At 32.1% G+C, this 17,655-nt stretch overlaps 1 pseudogene; it reads left to right on the forward strand.

Moving 5' to 3' along the window:
* Positions 1–8,736: 8,736 nt before the first annotated feature.
* Positions 8,737–9,191, forward strand: LOC134382342 (large ribosomal subunit protein uL22-like; annotated as a pseudogene).
* Positions 9,192–17,655: the final 8,464 nt, after the last annotated feature.

The following is a 17,655-nucleotide window of genomic DNA, read 5'->3' on the forward strand; positions in this document are numbered from 1 at the left end:
TACCAACAACACAACAGATTTTTCTTATTTCAAATAAAATACTGCATAGTATATTTTTATAGAAAACCCTAAATATGGAGTTTTGCAAGATAGTAAATTAATGATGAAGAATATTAAACTAATCGAGGGCACAAAATAATCAACTTTGAGTTTCAGTAGGGTACTTATTATAGCTCAAAGATTATATATGTGTATATATATATATATATTTACTTTGCAGTATTCAGTATTTATATTGAGAATATGATTCTTACTGAAAAATCTGCTTAATTTTTTTATCATTTTCACTACTATACAATATTGGAATCAAAAACAAGCAATATAGCTTTTCATTATTAATACTCAAGTTTACAAATAACTACATTTTTTATTGTTAAAAAGAAAACTAAGTGCTTGTAAATGCAATGTTTCAGAAGAAAATAAATAATATAGCAGGAGGTGATAAGACCCCCATCCCTCCGTCCCTCCCCCCGCCCTTAAGCACAAACAATTCACTTAATTTTACATTTAACATTGTTTCCTGAGGAAATAGGCTACAAACTGGTTTTAGAGCATAACAGAGGTACACAACAATTCATTTAATTGCAAGTGTAACATAAATACTCAAATTATAAACAGCATTTTGTGTTTATCTCGGTGATTATTATATTTTGGTTTATTAAACAAATACATTAGCCATATATATGTATAATGAATATATATATATATCATTAACCAAATATAACTAAATGTTACATATGGTCTAATAATGTAGTAGAACATAAATAGAATATGTATAAAACAATAAATATTGTATGTGCAGGTTCCAATTAATTCTATAGCTGTGTATTATTAAAAATGTCAGGAAGATTTCTGCTCTGATGTGTGTAAGAACAGATGAGAAAAATGAAGATGTATTTATCTCACTACTTTTTTAGAAGTGGATGCTCAATGTTTTAACCCCTTATAATTTCATAGGATGAATATTTTATTTAATTTACATGTCTTTCCAGATTTCTAATTCTCCAAGTTAGTGAATAAAGCTGAAAGTTATTTCTTTTAAATAAGTTGTAAATATAAATATATAAGTAAATATTTTACTATATAGTTTTCAATAATTGATTATTTAAGCTTTTAAACTCTTTTTCAGTTACTGGTCAAAGTCTTCTACAGAAAAAGTTGCCCTTAGCCTTAATTTGAGTCTTTTTATCTCCAAAAAAATCCTACTGCTAAGTGAACATCTGGTAAATAATTTTTAAAATAACAATTGTATCAATTTTATTGCGGAAAAAATTTGATGCATTCAATCCTTATCTCAAATATCTTATCTAATTATCATGGCAAAAACATATCAGTATTAATTGAAAAATGAAAAGAACTTTCAATTTGATAAAAATATTAAAAGTAAGCACACAGAATTGGTACATAAACTGAAACGTAATGACTGCTTATCGAACCACCTAAGAGGAAATTACACCAAAAAAAAAAAAGAAGAAAAACTTAGAAATAAAGTTAACCAAGGAAATGAAAGATTTCTACAATGTGAACTAATAATAATCACTGTTAAAAGAAATTAAAGAGGACACATGAAAAATGGAAAGACATGCTATGCTCTTGGACTGGAAGAATTAACATTGTGAAAATATCCGTAACTCCCAAAGTGATCAACAGATTCAGTACAACCTCCATCAAAATACCAATGACATTCTTCAGAGAACTAGAAAAAAACAATTCTCCTAACATTCATATGAAACAATAAAAGACTCCGAATAACCAAAGTAATCCCAAGCAAAAAATTAAATAAATAAATAAAGCCAGAGGCATAACAATGGGACTGGCATAAAAACACACACGGACTAATGCAACAGAATAGAGATACAAGAAATCAACCCACATGCTTACAGCCAACTGATCTTTGACAAAGGCAACAAGAACATACATTGAGAAAAAGACTGCCTCTTAGATAAATAGTGCTGGGAAAACTGGACATCCATGTGCAGAAGAAAGAAAGTAGTCCTGTACCTCTTGGCATATACCAAGGTCAACTCAAAATGGATTAAAGACTTAAATATATGTCCTGAAAATATAAAATTCCTAAAAGAAAAGATAGGAGGAACACTTCAGGAAGTAGGATTGGGCAAAAACTTTATGAATATAATCCCAAAAGCACAGGCAACAAAAGAAAAAATAAACAAATGGGATTATATCAAACTTTTAAACTTCTGTGCAGCAGAAGAAACAATTAACAGAGTGAAAAGACAACCTACAGAGTGGAAGAAAATGTTTGTAATCTATGCATCCAACAAAGGATTAATACCCAAAACATACAAGAAACTCAATTTAGTAAAAAATAAAAAATAGATAAATAACCTAATTTAAAAATGGGCAAAGGAGTTGAACAGACATTTCTCAAAGGAAGAAAAGGCCAACAGATACATGAAAAAATGCTCAACATCACTCAGCATCAGGGAAATGCCAATCCAAACCACATTGAGATATCATCTCATCCCAATTAGACTGGCTATTATCAAAAATACAGAGAATAACAAATGCTTGCAAAGATACAGAGAAAAGGGACCTCCTACACTGTTGGCGGGATTGTAAATTGGTGCAGCCATTGTGGAAAATTGCATGGATGTTCTGCAACTACAAATAGAACTGCCATATGATCTAGCAATCCCATTGCTGGGCATATACCCAAAGGAATGGAAATCGTCACATTGAAGGGATGCCTGTACTCCCATGTTCCTCACAGCTCTATTTACAATAGCCAAGAAATGGAACCAACCTAAAAGTTTGTTATCAGACTGGATAAGGATAATGTGGCATGTTTACACAATGGCATACTACTCTGCCATAAAAAGAATGAAATACTGCCATTCACAGAAACATTGATGAAATTAGAGAAAATCAGGTTAAGTGAAATAAGCTAGGCACAAAGAGAAATAACACTTGTCTTCACTTCCAAATGGGTGCTAAACAAATAAATAAATAAAAAGTTACAACATGCACAATAATACATTGAACTTTGGAAAGAAGAGAACAGAAATGAGGTTACCAAAGGTGAGAAAGAGGAAGGGCGAGGGGGCAAGGGAGGAATTGGTAAAGGGCCATGAAAATTGATCACATTGTATAACGCTGGATATACTATTTACCTTGATTTGAACATCACATATTGCACACACATATTAATATTTAATTCTTCACCCCACAGATATGTACAGTCAACTGTGTTCCAACAAGGAAGGAAGGGAAGGAAGGAAGGAAGGAAGGGAGAGAAATATACTGGATTTACGTAGAACTACTTGGGTAAAACAGAAAAATTGAGACTAATGAAATAAATTACTTTTCCATAGATAAAAAAAAATTTTTTTAAAGAGGAAATTAAGTCTTGAATGTTGGTAGTGAATGTTGAAGGAGGAGTCAAAGGAACCATTCTTAGGGAGGTGCATTCTTCTTTCTGCACTATTTTCTTCATTAATTTTTCAACTTTTTGGGAAATCATTGTTAGGTTGTACTCAAACTGCATATAAACATATAGTTTCTCTCTCTCTCTCTCTCTCTCTCTCTCTCTCTTTCTTTCTTTCTCTCTCTCTCTCTCTTTTTGGCAGCTGTCTAGTATGGGGATCCAAACACTTGACCTTGGTGTTATCAACACCACACTCTCCCAAGTGAGCCACCAGATGCCCTCACTCATAACTGGGTGCAAAGGAAAAGAGAGAGAGACAATAATACATTGAAATTTTAGAAGAGAATAAACCTAGGATATTTGAGATGAGGAGGAGGGGTGTTGGGGAGTGATTGGTTTGGTAAGAGACATAAAGAATGATTACAATTTGTAATTATGAATATGTTAATAAAACATAAAAAGAAAAAAGAAAAAATATTTAGTAACAGCACAATAAAGCAACTGTAGTTAAAATAGAGGGGAAATAAAAGGTGCTTCTAAAATTTGGAAAGACCAACAATAGTGGAGACACAAGATAGATTAAAGAGCTGTGGACGATGCTACGTTTTCACTCCTTTCATTTGATTTGTGTATGAAAATGAAATGAATTGGGTTTATGCCACACAATTTAGATTTGTTTCATAAATCTTTTTTTTTGCTACAAATGGCTGTGCTGATTAAATTTGTGGTAGTAATTTCTCCAATAGTTCAATTTCAAAATATGCTCTCTCTTTCTTTTTTTTTTTTTTATTGGTTATAAATATTCATGGAGTACAAAGCTGACTGTTATCACTTGTGCCCAAGATGTGATGGCCCGATCAATACTGGCAACATGCCCATTACTACAAATTGTGATCATACCCTGTGATTATACCCCCACCCAATTAGTCTCCGACCTCCCTCCCCCTCTCTCTTCCCCCACCCCACTTTGCAACCCTAGGTATGCTCTCTCCCTCTGCAACATTTTATTTATGGTGCATGGAGTGAAAAATAAACAACAGGAAAAATAGGAAAATAAACAATTGACTAAAAAAGTACATAACTTTTCCAATTACATTATGGCAGCAAGTCATTAACCAAAAAGACTTCTTTGGAAGTATGTCTGTGATTTTGTATTTTTTTCTGAAATTAAATGTAATAAATAATGTTATGTGATCCACAAATACTTTGAGGTTATAGAAAAAACAAACAAAATCCAAAACAACCAAAAAATTTCTTTACAGCTCTGTGATCTAAAAGAGTTGAGTATATACCACTCCAAGTCTGGCATACTGACTATTTTAAGTTAAAGTCACTTAAAAAAAAAAAACAAGTGTAAGATCATTCTGAACTTCATGCTGTTTCTTAAAAGTAGGAGATGAAATTCTCATGTAAAAGATGTTCTTCCCATACTAGAAAGAAAACAACATTCTTATCATCAAGGAGGTAAAGCTGGGACACAGAATTCTTTACATACAGATCTTTTAAAAATAACTCTTTCCTTCCTTTAGCCTTTCCACATACTTTAGTTGCTTTTTTACAACTTAACTATTCTTTGTCTAATTTATTATTAGTGTTTCATTTTAACTGTTTCTTTGGGTCTTCATTTCCTTACAAGGGCTCCACACCAGATAAAATTTGTATTTGATAAGTCTGTATGCTATTCTCCTTTTAATATGTCCTATGTCAACTTAATTTTCAGTCAGGCCCAGACAACAACAAAAACAATGAGAAAACCCTTGAAGGAAAGACGTAAAATTTTTGCCACCCTTTAAAACTAAGAAGTAATTTTCTACCCCAAAATTACTAGAATTAACATTTATATTATTTTAAATTTCTCTCCTATTGTTTTTCAAATATAGGTATGCAAAACATTTTTTTTTTCTAAACAATAATGTTATGCATTGCTTAACAATGCAGATACACTCACTTTCTAATCCCTGGAGACCACTTATTTGTTCTATACATTTTATATCACGTTGAGAATGTTAAACAAATAGAATCATACAGTCTCTGACATTTTGAGCTTGGCTTTCTTTTACTCAAAGTAATCTATTTGCATACAGTTGGGTCTTTTTTCTTCATCTCTACCAATCTCAGTTGTCTTTTTTTTTTTTTTTAACATTTTAAGTAGACTAATTGAGGTACAGTTTACATATTGTTAAATTCACTCTGGTTGTATACTTTTATCATTTCTTTTATTGTAAATTGACAATCTCTCATTTAATTGGTATATTTAAATCCTTTACATTTAGTGATTACTAATAGAAGAAGGACTTACTTCTACAGGCTACTACACAGACTTAACCTTTTGAGTGAGATAGAAAGTCATTGGACATTATGGTCCTAGAAACAACATTATCTAAGTCATAAAGGATCACGATGTCTGATTTCTGCAGGGAGGTAAGAACAAACTAAGATTTTGTGTGAAGATTATGTAATAGTTTAACCAGAGACTGTCAAAATAGTAGTGAAAATCATGAGAAGACATAGTTTCTTTAAAAGAATATTTGAAGGAATTTACTCATGTTTTCTTCTGATTAGAACAATTCTATACTGTCCTCAATAAAATATGATAAAATAAAAATAGCAAAATACTTAAAAATCAATTGTACCCATGTCCAAATGTGTAGTAATTGGCTGTCACTGAAGGTGAAATAGATGTAGTTCAGAAGTTAAATAGCTTCAAAATAAGTTGTCTGTTTACTCCATTTTTAAAAAACTTGTACATATCAGCTTTAAAGTTAGGCAATATTGTACACTCCAAAATTTATTAAGAGGGTAGATTTTATGTTAAATGTCTTTGCCACAATTAAAAAAGAAGTTAGTTTTCAAAACTTTGTAAGTTTTTATAATAAGATTATGGGTCTGGTACAAATAATTAGAAGTTTTCTTACATAAAATAAAAAATAAATTGCGTTTAACTTCTAAGATTATATATTATTGACATTACAACAAGATGATTTTCTACACAAACTAATCAGTTTGTTTAGCAGAACAGTGAAAACACAGGCAGAAAATATTTAATCAAACATGTGGTGATTAATTTATAATAAATTGTCATTCAATAAAAACTGTTATTTTCAAGATTTATTGCTTATAATGGCAATATAATAGCAAGATTTATTGCTTATAATAGCAATATATTTTTTCTGAATAGTAACATGCCTTTGGGATTCTGTACACATTCTGGCACAAAGATATTCTGAAAATGTAATTGCAAACAGGGTAATATTATAATTTAAACTTCTTCTAACAAAGAGTAATTTTAAAACAAACATACAAAAAAAACCTCTACAAATTATTTGCAACATTTTATACAACAAAAAAAAATTTGCTATGCATTTCTATTTGTTTTTCCAAGGAACCTGTATGTTATGAGACTTTTTTTGAACTTTCTAGTTAATCCTCAGAAATCAGTTTGAAGACAGTGTGCTTATGGTAAATCTGGGCATATTGAAGCTCAGATTAAAAATCTCTTTATATATTTTTCCTGAATTAAATATGGGTTATTCTTAAGATTAGAAATCACGTGTTTACTTTTTAACCAGTGCTAAGTTATTTATCAATGTAATGATAAAACTTTGCAAAAGCAAAAACAAAAAACCAAAAAACAAAAAAAATTTGCAAAAAAATCCAAAAAAGAAAAAAGAATAAAAGCTCCCAGAAACATAACAGAAGTAAACCCAAGCCTATCTGGCCATATATAGAGTCATGTATCACATAACCCTGTTCTGGGCAATGACGGACCACATATACAATGGTGGTCCCTTTAGATTATAATGGTTACCCCATATAGCCTGTGTAGTAGGCTCTACTATGTAGGTTTGTATAAGTACATTCTGTGATGTTCAGACATTGATGAAATCTAGTAACAATGGATGTCTCAGAACGCATTCTCTTCCTTAAGCAACATGTGATGGTATTTGTATGAAAAGGCTTTACTTTGTTTTATTTTTTCAAAAAGAGATTCCCTCAGTATAAATTTCGGAGTTGACTTTTTTTTTTCTTTCAGTGCTTTAAAATATCACTCCATTGCCTCCCATCTTTCATAATTTATGCTGTAATTTGCGTCTTTTTCTTTGCGTGTAAAGTATCCCTTTATTTCTCTCTCTGGCTGCCTTCAAAGTTTTCTCTTTATCTTCCATTTTCACAAGTTTTAATACGATAATTTTAACATGATGCATCTTTGTATTTGTATTCTGTTTTCGTTCTTGCTTTTTAAAAATAATCTCATTTGGCATTCTCTAATTTTTATACTGGTGGTTTAAGGTCTCTATATTTTCAGAAAATTCTTGAGAGAGGTTGAGTACTGAAGAACATATATACATTTTTTCTTATTCTCTATTTTTATTCTGAGATTTCAAATACACATATATCAGATATTTTGATTTTGTCCCACAGACCTTGAATGCTCTTTTTTTGTTTCAGCTTTTGTTCCCCCTTTTTGTTTTCTTTTGTGTAATATTTTAGTGACTGTTTTAGACCTTTTTTTTTTTTTTTTTTTTTTTTGCTGCTATAACAGAATACCTGAGACTGGGTAACTTATAAAGATTATCAATTTATTGGCTCACAATTCTGATGTCTGAGAAGTTTCAGATCAAGGTACTGGCAGATTTGGTGTCTTCCATTTTTTTCTTCCAAGATTGTGCCTTGCATGCTGCATTTTCTGGAGAAGAGGAGGGCTTGATAGTCACATGGAAGAAGATGGAAGAGCTGAGAAAGAAAGCTCACTCATGTAAGCCCTTTAATTAAGGCATCCTGGAGGAGGAGCCCTCATGACTTGAATCACCTCTTAAAGGTCCCTCTTCCCAATACCATTACGTTGGCAATTAAATTTCAACATGACTTTTGGAAGGGTGATATATTCAAGCTCTAGCATAGACCAAGCTCACTTTTTGGATGTGTGTTTTCTCAACTGATGAGTCCATCAAAATTTTTTTTTTTAATTTTTGATATTGTTCTTTTTAATTTATAATATTTTCTTTTAGATTTCTTACAGTTTCCATTTCTATGCCTATATCCCCCATCTACACATGCATGTCATCCATGTTTTCCATTACAGTGTGCTTACTTGACAGTCTTCCTTTCCTCCACTGTTCTATGACATTCTGTCTCTCCTTGGGATTTCAGGCCTACTTGTTGACCTGAAACTAGTTAAAAACACAAAAAAATGATAAATGTTTGAAGTGTTAGAAATGCTAATCACCCTGATTTGATTATTACACATTGTATACATGTATCAAAACAGCACATTGTACTCCATAAATATGCACAATTATTGTGGTTCAAATCTTCATGTTCACTTTAAGAACACCCGTGAAACTGCTCAGGCCATCAAAGGTATGCATATCCATAAAGCCACCGAGTATCCGAAGGATGTCACTTTGCAGAAACAATGTATTCCATTCAGACATTGCAATGGTGGAGTTGATAGGTGTGCCCAGGCCAAACAGTGGGGTTGGACACAGGGTCGGTGGCCCAAAAAGAGTGCTGAATTTTTGTTGCACATGCTTAAAAATGCAAGGGTAATGCTGAACTTAAGGGTTTAGATGTAGATTCTCTGGTCATTGAGCATATCCAGGTAAACAAAGCACCCAAGACGCAGCACCGTACTTACAGCGATCATGGCCAGATTAACCCACACACGAGCTCGCCCTGCCACATTGAGATGATCCCTACTGAAAAGGAGCAAATTGTTTCCAAACCAGAAGAAGAGGTTGCACAGAAGAAAAAGATATCCCCAAAGAAACTGAAGAAACAAAAACTTATGGCTTGAGAATAAATTCAGCATAAAATAAATGCAAAGAAAAGTAAAAAAAAAAAAAAAAAAGTTTCCTCCTTTACTAAGCAGATATTTTACTAAACTTGGATTTGATTAAATGAAAAACTGATAAATATAGTCTTGCTGGTGCTTTCATGGTGTCTGGAATATTTATGAATAAACAACAGGGAAACAAACAATTTATAGTAAAATCGATGACTGTTATTTAATCAGTATTATAAGTTTTGCATAGTTGGCTAGGTCATTAAATCATCTTTTCACTATAAATTAATCTGATTAGATGTCCCTACATTATCCAAATAAATTACATAACTGTATGATGAACAAATTTAATTTATCTGTGAACCCAGCTGAAATACTGAATCCTGCCTCTTCCCTAACGTGAGTTAAGGAAAGCATATTGATTGAGAAAGCACACAACTTTTACGTCTTTTCCAAAAACTGTGAATAAAGAACTTTCTTTTTTTTCCCCCAATGCAGAAGTAATGCTCCTAAGGATAAAAGTATTACCAATTTGCAAAACTGGATGGGAACTTTTTTCAGTTAAACTGAAAAACTCACACAGAAAATGATAGACAATGGTAACAGCAAGTTTGTTTCAAGTAATGATGTGTAAAAATTGTCTAGTATCAGGTCATAGCATTTCAAATTTAAACGTTTTTCTCATTATAGGCTATTCTACTGTGGCATGCAATTATATTAAAATTTTTTTTTTTTTATTTTTAAAAAATGATGTCCATGTCTTAGACTAGATGAAATCTTATTTTAAGAAAATAATTGAAAATAATAAAGCAATAACATAAAATCTTTAGCTATATACATACCTGTGTGAAATATTTAGGCTACACCTAAATAAAGGTAGTAATACTTTTTTAAACAAAATAAATTAATTGGTTATTATTTAATATAAATTTTATATCAGTTTCAACAAAAGGTTTGAATATTTAATATTTTATAAAATATGTTTAACATTCTGTAATTAGAATATGTCTAAATGAATTAGGTTTTGTTGCTTGGAAACAAATATTAGAATATAGAGCAAGCAAGTAAAATGCAAAAAAACAAACAAACAAAAATAACCCCACATATCTTCTCTTTTATTTTAGGAAATTAGAGCATATCCATAATTTTCTCATTTTTGTCTTCATTTTCACATTCTCTTATGAAACACCAAGAAAACCTTCAGTTTAGCTTTTGGTAAAAAAAAAAAATGTCTAATTTATAAAAAGCAAATTTAAGGAAGAACTTTTTGTTCAATTACATTCAGATACTAAGCAGATGCTCAGAAAGTTGGGTTCAGGAAACATTCTCAAGGTTAACTAGCTAATTAGCAGACAGATCTAAAATTTTTATCTAGGGATAGTATGCTTCCCAGGATACTACTGGAGATGATATACAAAACCATTTATTTTATTTATTTATTTATTATTTTTTGTTTTATATATATATATAAAACATATATATATATGGGGTGTACATATGAAAATGTTGATTTTCAGTAACTGTGTACAATGTGTGGTGGTTAGATCAGTATAGTTAGCTTATTCATTAAAATATGCAATCATTCTTTGTGTCCATTGACCAGTTCCTCATTAGACCCCCTCCTTCACTCCCTCCCCTCCCCTTTTCTACCTCTTATTTTCTAAAAGTTCAATGTAATACTGTGATTGTTGTTTGTTTCTTTCTCTCTGTGTCTCTTTATTATTCATTTGTTTATTAATGGATTGAGCTCCCAGTTATGAGTGAGAACATGTGTTATTTCTCTTTCTGTACCTGGGTTGTTTCACTTATGATAATTTTCTCCAGGCTCATCCATGTTGCTGCAAATGGTAGAATTTCATTCTTTTTATGGCTGAGTAGTATTCCATTGTGTATATATACCACAATTTCCTTATCCAGTCATCCATGGATGGACATTTAGGTTGGTTCCATCACCTGACTATTGTAAATAGAGCTGCAATAAACATGGGAGTGCAGGTATCCCTTCGATCTGATGTTTTCCAATTCTCTGGATATATCCCCAGTTGTGAGATAGTTGGATCATATGGAAGTTCTATCTGTAGTTATTTAAGGAACCTCCATACTGTTCTCCATAATGGCTGTATTAAGTTACAGTCCCACCAACAGTGCAGGAGAGTTCCTCTTTCTCCACATCCTCACCAGCATTTGTTTTTCTCTGTCTTTTTTATAACAGCCAGTCTGATTAAACCCCCCCCCCCAAAAAAAACCTATCTGCATAAGATAATCTTACATGTTCTATCTCCTGATAGACTGGATTATTTGTCCCAAGTCCTCACTCTATCCTTGTAAGAATTATATCTCAACATACTTTGGCACTGAGATTTCAATGCCTGTCACTAACGCAGGCAAATTTATATTCTCCGAGACAATGACTTGGGCTTGAAAATCAGAGTACATGACACAAGCAGAAGCTTTCATGTATTTGTATAGTTTCACTTGCCTTCATGACTTCTGACATATCCCATGAATAGAACATGATCTGGAGTGTAAGGAATCGTGTACAATAGACATTAAAATTACACAAAGGTAACAATGCACATACTTTGAACATTAACCACCAGCAAATTTTAACCCTACTAAAATATAGGCCTATCTTGGCCACAGCATCTTGTATTTCAAGAGAAAGTATAAACCCCAAATTTTTTCATGTGTGTGAATTTTTGAACATTATAATATTGTCTGTCATTATTAGTTTTTAATAAACTTTTAAATTTTAGAATACATTTAAAGTTACCAAAAAAACGAAAATTCAACATGGATTTCCATATACTTCACACTCAGTTTCTACCATTATTTCTATCTTTCATGAGCATGGTACATTTGTCACAGTTAATAAAGGAATAGTCATACATTACTGCTAGTTAAAGTCCATGATTTATTCAAATTTCCTGTTTTTCCTAGATGTGTTTTTCCTGTTCAAAGATTCTGTCCTGAATTTTATGTTACATTTAGTAGCCATATCCCCTTAGACTTTTTCTTGTTTCTGATGACCTTGAGAGTTTTGAGGATTATAGGTAAATTATTGAAGAATGTCCCTTAATTGGAATTTGTAACATTTTTTTTTTCTCATGGTTAGATAAAGGAAATGCATTTTTGAAGAAAGACTAAAGAGCTAAAGTGCCATTCCCATTAGATCATATCAAGGGTAGATAATATCAACCTGAATTATTACTGTCTATGTTAACCATGAGCATCTGGCTTAAGGTAATGTTTATCAGGTTTTTCTACCTGATAAAGGTAATCTTTATTAGGTTTCCCTCTCTCCAAGACAGTAAGATAAAGTTACTCTTTATTTTCATTCTTTACTATACAGAAAAAGTCAGTTAAGAACTGGGGTTTATGTTCCAGCTCATTAAGAACACAGCATCTTCATCAATTATTTGGATTTTTTTTGTATGGGGTATTTGTCTATACCCCTCCACTTATTTATTTATACAATCTTTTGTTTATATTAGCAAAGACACAACACATGAATATTTACATTATATTTAGGTTTTAATCATCAGTTTATAATTTTTTATTCAAATTGTTCCAACTTTGGTTATTGGGGGGCTCTTTCAGTTGGTTCCTATGTCCTTTTGACATGTTTTTGTTTGTTTATTTGGTTTTTATTAGCATTCCCTTACTTTCTAGAACCATGAGATATTCCAGGTTCATTTTGTGTATTGCTGCCTCCGTCCTAGAATCCAAGGAGTTCTGATTTCATTTATTGGAGAGTGGTGTTAGCAATGAAGATCTGGGTGTTAGTAGCGTTTGTTGTTCTGGGGTCTTATTACATCTAGATCCACTGAGCTGGCACAGGAAGAAAACATGCTCATATAGATATACTCATACACACACATATATACGTGTGTATATCTATACGTGTGTACATCTATATGTATGTGTATATATGTGTATATCTATATGTGTGTGTGTATACACACATCTATATGTGTATATATCTATATGCATGTGTATATCTATATGCATGTGTATATCTATATGTTCATGTCTTCTTTGTCAGCTCAGTGGATCTACATGAAATAAGACCCCAGTAACAACAAATATTAATTTGTATGTATATCTATATCTGGTTACATATATAAATATGTAACCATCCATTATCTATTTTAAGCTGCGTGTGAGTTTATACTGGTATCTGTAACTCTGATCCATTATTATGGTAACTATTCTGGCCTCCTTTACTTGCTTTTCTGTAACATCCTTTTCCAATAGATAAAAGATTTGCTTTGTCCATCTCCCAATAATTTACTTCATTGCTTGATTTCAGTACCTATATCTAGCAGTTTCAGAATTAACATGCACCCTCCTGGAAAAACAACTTTATCAACTAGACTATAGTTCTCATGTACAATTAGTTTTCCCTTTAGTCTTACAATCTGTACTCATTTCCAAAGTTATTTAGCTATTTTGGTCAAATTTTTGATCTCTCAAAGAACTAGCTTTTGGTTTTCTTGATTTTCTTTATTGTTTTCCTGTTTTCATTTCATTGGTTTCTGCTTTAATTTTTATTATTTCTTTTCTTATACTTGCTTCAAGCTTATATTACTCCTTTTTATATAGTTTCCTAAGGCAATTGATGTTAGATAATTCGAGGTAACTTTTTTAGGCAATTGACTTTATATTATTCTTTTAAAAATAAATAAAATAATGCTATAAATTTTCCTCTAAATTCTGATTTTCTAAGATCCCAATAATTTAAGTTGTATTTTCATTTCATTCAGTTCAAAATAATTTTTATGTTTCCCCTGAAACTTCTTTGATGTATGTGTTATTTAGAAGTATATTGTTTAATCTCCAGATATTCAGGAATTAACTACTTTTCTGTTATTAATTTCGAGTTTAATTCCATTGTGTTCTAGAAACATACTTTGTATAATTCCTATTTTAATAAGTTTGTTAAGATGCATTTTATAGATCTGAATGTGGTCTACCACAGTAAATGTTCCATGAGCACTTGAGGAGAATGCGTATTCTGTTGTTTTTAGAAGGAATATTCTATAATATTCATTTATATCAATTTGATTCATAGAGCTATTCAGTGCTACTGTATTCCTTCTGATTTTCTGCCTGCTTGATGTATCATTGACTGATGGAGGGCATCAAAGCATCCAAATAGGTTATTTGTGCATTTCCTATTCCAATCTAGCAGTTTTTGTTCCATGTATTCTGATGCTCTGTTGTTAGTTGGTAGGCTGGAAAATGCCATCCTCACTCCGTGAAAAACATTTGATGAAATCCAACACCCATTCATGATAAAATTCTCAGAAGTAGAGAAGTCCACTAACTTGATAAAGAATATCTACAAAAGTTTAGTTAAGATGGCAGTTGTTCCAAATTGATATACAGATTAAATGCAGTTGTGATTGAAATCCTAAGAATTCACTTTGTGGATACTGACAAACTAATTCTAAAACATATGGAAAAGCAAAATACCTAGAATATTTAACACAATACTGAAGAAGAAAAAGTTGGAGGACTGACATTACCCTGGTGCAAATGTAGAGAAACAGGATTCCTCTTTCCTTACGGGTAGAATTTATTTTACCCTTATTAATTTATTCTCTAATGCCTTTGATTCCTTGTGTAGACATGTTACTAACTTATAACATTTACTCTCTGCCTGATGAAAAGGCAGAGAGTAAATGTTACTCTCTATTACTCTCAATGTTACTACCTTGACTATTTCTGGCAAGGCAGGCAATAACTTCTCGGGTTTTGTTTGACAATGTCCCTAATTTTCTTTTGTTTCCAAGTACAATTTTACTGGATACAGAATGCTAAATTGGAGTTTTCTTCTGTTTTTCATGTTTTACTGTTTTTTTCGTTTGTTTGTTAGTTTTTGTTTTTGGTGTTTATGCTTCTTGTTTTCTGAGCATCGTGAATCTGTGGTGTGATGTCTTTGGAAAACTCTCAGTCATTATTACTACAAATGTTGCTTCTGTACAACTTTTCTCTTTTTTTTCCTCCAATTTTACATTTGCTACCTCTTTTGAAGTTGTCCCACAGTTTATTGCTGCTCTGTTTTATTTTTTATTTTTAAATTCTTTTTCTTCCTCATCATTTTTTTTCTTTCTTTCTTTTTTTTTTTTTCCCCCTGTGTTTCAGTTTGGGAAGTTTCTATTGACCTTATCTTCAAGTTTATTGATGCTTTCCTTTGCCCTTATAAAGCCCACTTTCAAGCCCATAAAAGACAATCTTCATTTCCATTACAGTATTTTAGATTTCTAACATATTTTTTTGATTCAATTGAAATTGAGATTTATAATTTCTCAGCCTATATTACCCATTTGTTCTTTCATAGTATCTACTTTATCTATTAGAATGCTTAGCATATTTATGGTAATTATTTTAAATTCTCCGTCTGATAATTGCAAAACATCTGCATCATTTCTGATGCTTATGTTGGCTCTTCAGAATGTGTTTTGTTTGCTTCTTGGTGTGCATTGCCATCTTCCTTTGAAACCTGGACATGTTATACGAGGTGATAGGTACTGTAGTAAATAGAACTCTAGTATGGGGAACTATGTTAATCTAGATAAAAGCTGGGCATATATATATATATGCCCACACAGAGATCATATGAAAGCTGGACATATACACACACACACATATATATATATATGAAGATAGAGTGTCCTGCTCATAACTGGACTGCTAGTAAATGATATGTGTATGTACATATATATTTGCTGTAGCTATAGGTAACGGAAACATTAAATTTATCTATTTCTTTATTTTTGTCTTCCCTCTTGACTTCAGACTTTACTAAGTACTGCTTCTCACATTGAATCAGCTTCTTGTAGCTTTTTCAACTGTAATTCACTATTATTATACTGGGTCTTTGTTGGTGTGTTAGTAAATGTTTGGGAGAGGGAGATCATTCTATAATCTTTCACTTGAATCACAGCTTTTGGTAGGCATATGTCTCTGAGCTCTGATCGTCACAAGTTTTTCTTATATTATAGTTTTCCCACCCTTATCCTCTTACATTACATGACATAGGAAGGCTAGATGAGGCTGGAGTGGGAGAAATGCATTTCCTACATCTGTAGGGAAAAGCCCTGGCAAGGTCTTTCCCACTGAAGAGGAGGCTTTTGCTCTATATAAGGAAGGCTCTGAGCATGTATCACAAGGATTGCTGTTTTACTCCCTGGGCAGACAGAGACATAAGTGGATTTTACTCAGTTCCTCACCATGAGTCGCAGGAGGTAAAGTCCATGAAATTGTGCTCTCCTCTCCAAAAAGACTGCAGCCCTCGTGAGTTTTTCACCCATGCTAGTCTGCATTCAACCTCTAGCAATTCATCAACATTACCAATTTAGTGTTCCCACCAGTTTCTGGTTCCAGCTTTTGTTCTAGGTAAGCAGATCTCAGCTGTGACTCTGCATTCAACTCTCTCAAACTTTCAGGGTGGTGGTTTGTCCTTGGACCTGAGCTCTCTGGTCGATCCTATAAATGTCACTGATTTTCAGTTTTTCCAGCTTTTTCAGTTTGTTGGAGAGATGGGAGTAATGACTTTCAACTCTTTACATATTGGAACTGAAAATGGAAGCAATTATTTGATTTTGATTTATAACACTGTATGGGCAAAAGAAAACATATTTGCAGATATATTTTTACTGCCAGTGTGAAAGCTCTGCTATTAATCTTTATGGTTTACAAACACTATGGTTTACAAAGCTAACTTGATGTTCACTTTACTGATAAAAGTATGTCAGCTTTTATATCAGGAAACTAATTTTTTTCTAGGTAAAAATAAAATAAGCTCATAGAGATAGAATGACTTGGCCATATCTGTACTGCTACTAAATGATAAAAATAGTTGCTTGATTATTCATATTAGAATTTGTACTAATGCATTTCTCTCCTTATTATACATTGTCTCACTCTTTAAGAAGCTCTCGGTGAAAGAAAAATATAACAGAAGAGTAAGGGGAAAAAAAAAAACTAGGTTTCTTGTTTAATTATAAAATATGATTCTTGATCTTATGAATGTGATGGAGCAACATATACCCTCCCTTTCAAAACACAGGATAGAAACAAACAACAAAACAAATAAAACTTTAGGGGCTTAAGAATAACCTTATACCTTTCAATGCACACACACACACACACACACACACACACACACACACACACACACACACACACACACACACACACATTTGGCATAGCTCCTTTGGGCATTCTATCAAGTGACAAAAACATGAAAATATCTTTAAAATTAATACCTATCACCTTTTTAGATTTTTTTAAAAATCTTGGGTTGATGGGGCAGCTATCAAAATCACATCAATATTAGGATCTGCTAAAATAAGTCTATATCACTCTACTGTTGAGCCAGTGATTATATACTCATCTTTCCATGGGAACAGAGCCGTTGCTATTTCCTTTAATTATCTTCCCTGAAAAAGTTAACCTCAAGCATGGTAGGATC

Source organism: Cynocephalus volans, chromosome 7, assembly GCF_027409185.1.
Source record: "Cynocephalus volans isolate mCynVol1 chromosome 7, mCynVol1.pri, whole genome shotgun sequence".
Lineage (NCBI taxonomy): Eukaryota > Metazoa > Chordata > Mammalia > Dermoptera > Cynocephalidae > Cynocephalus > Cynocephalus volans.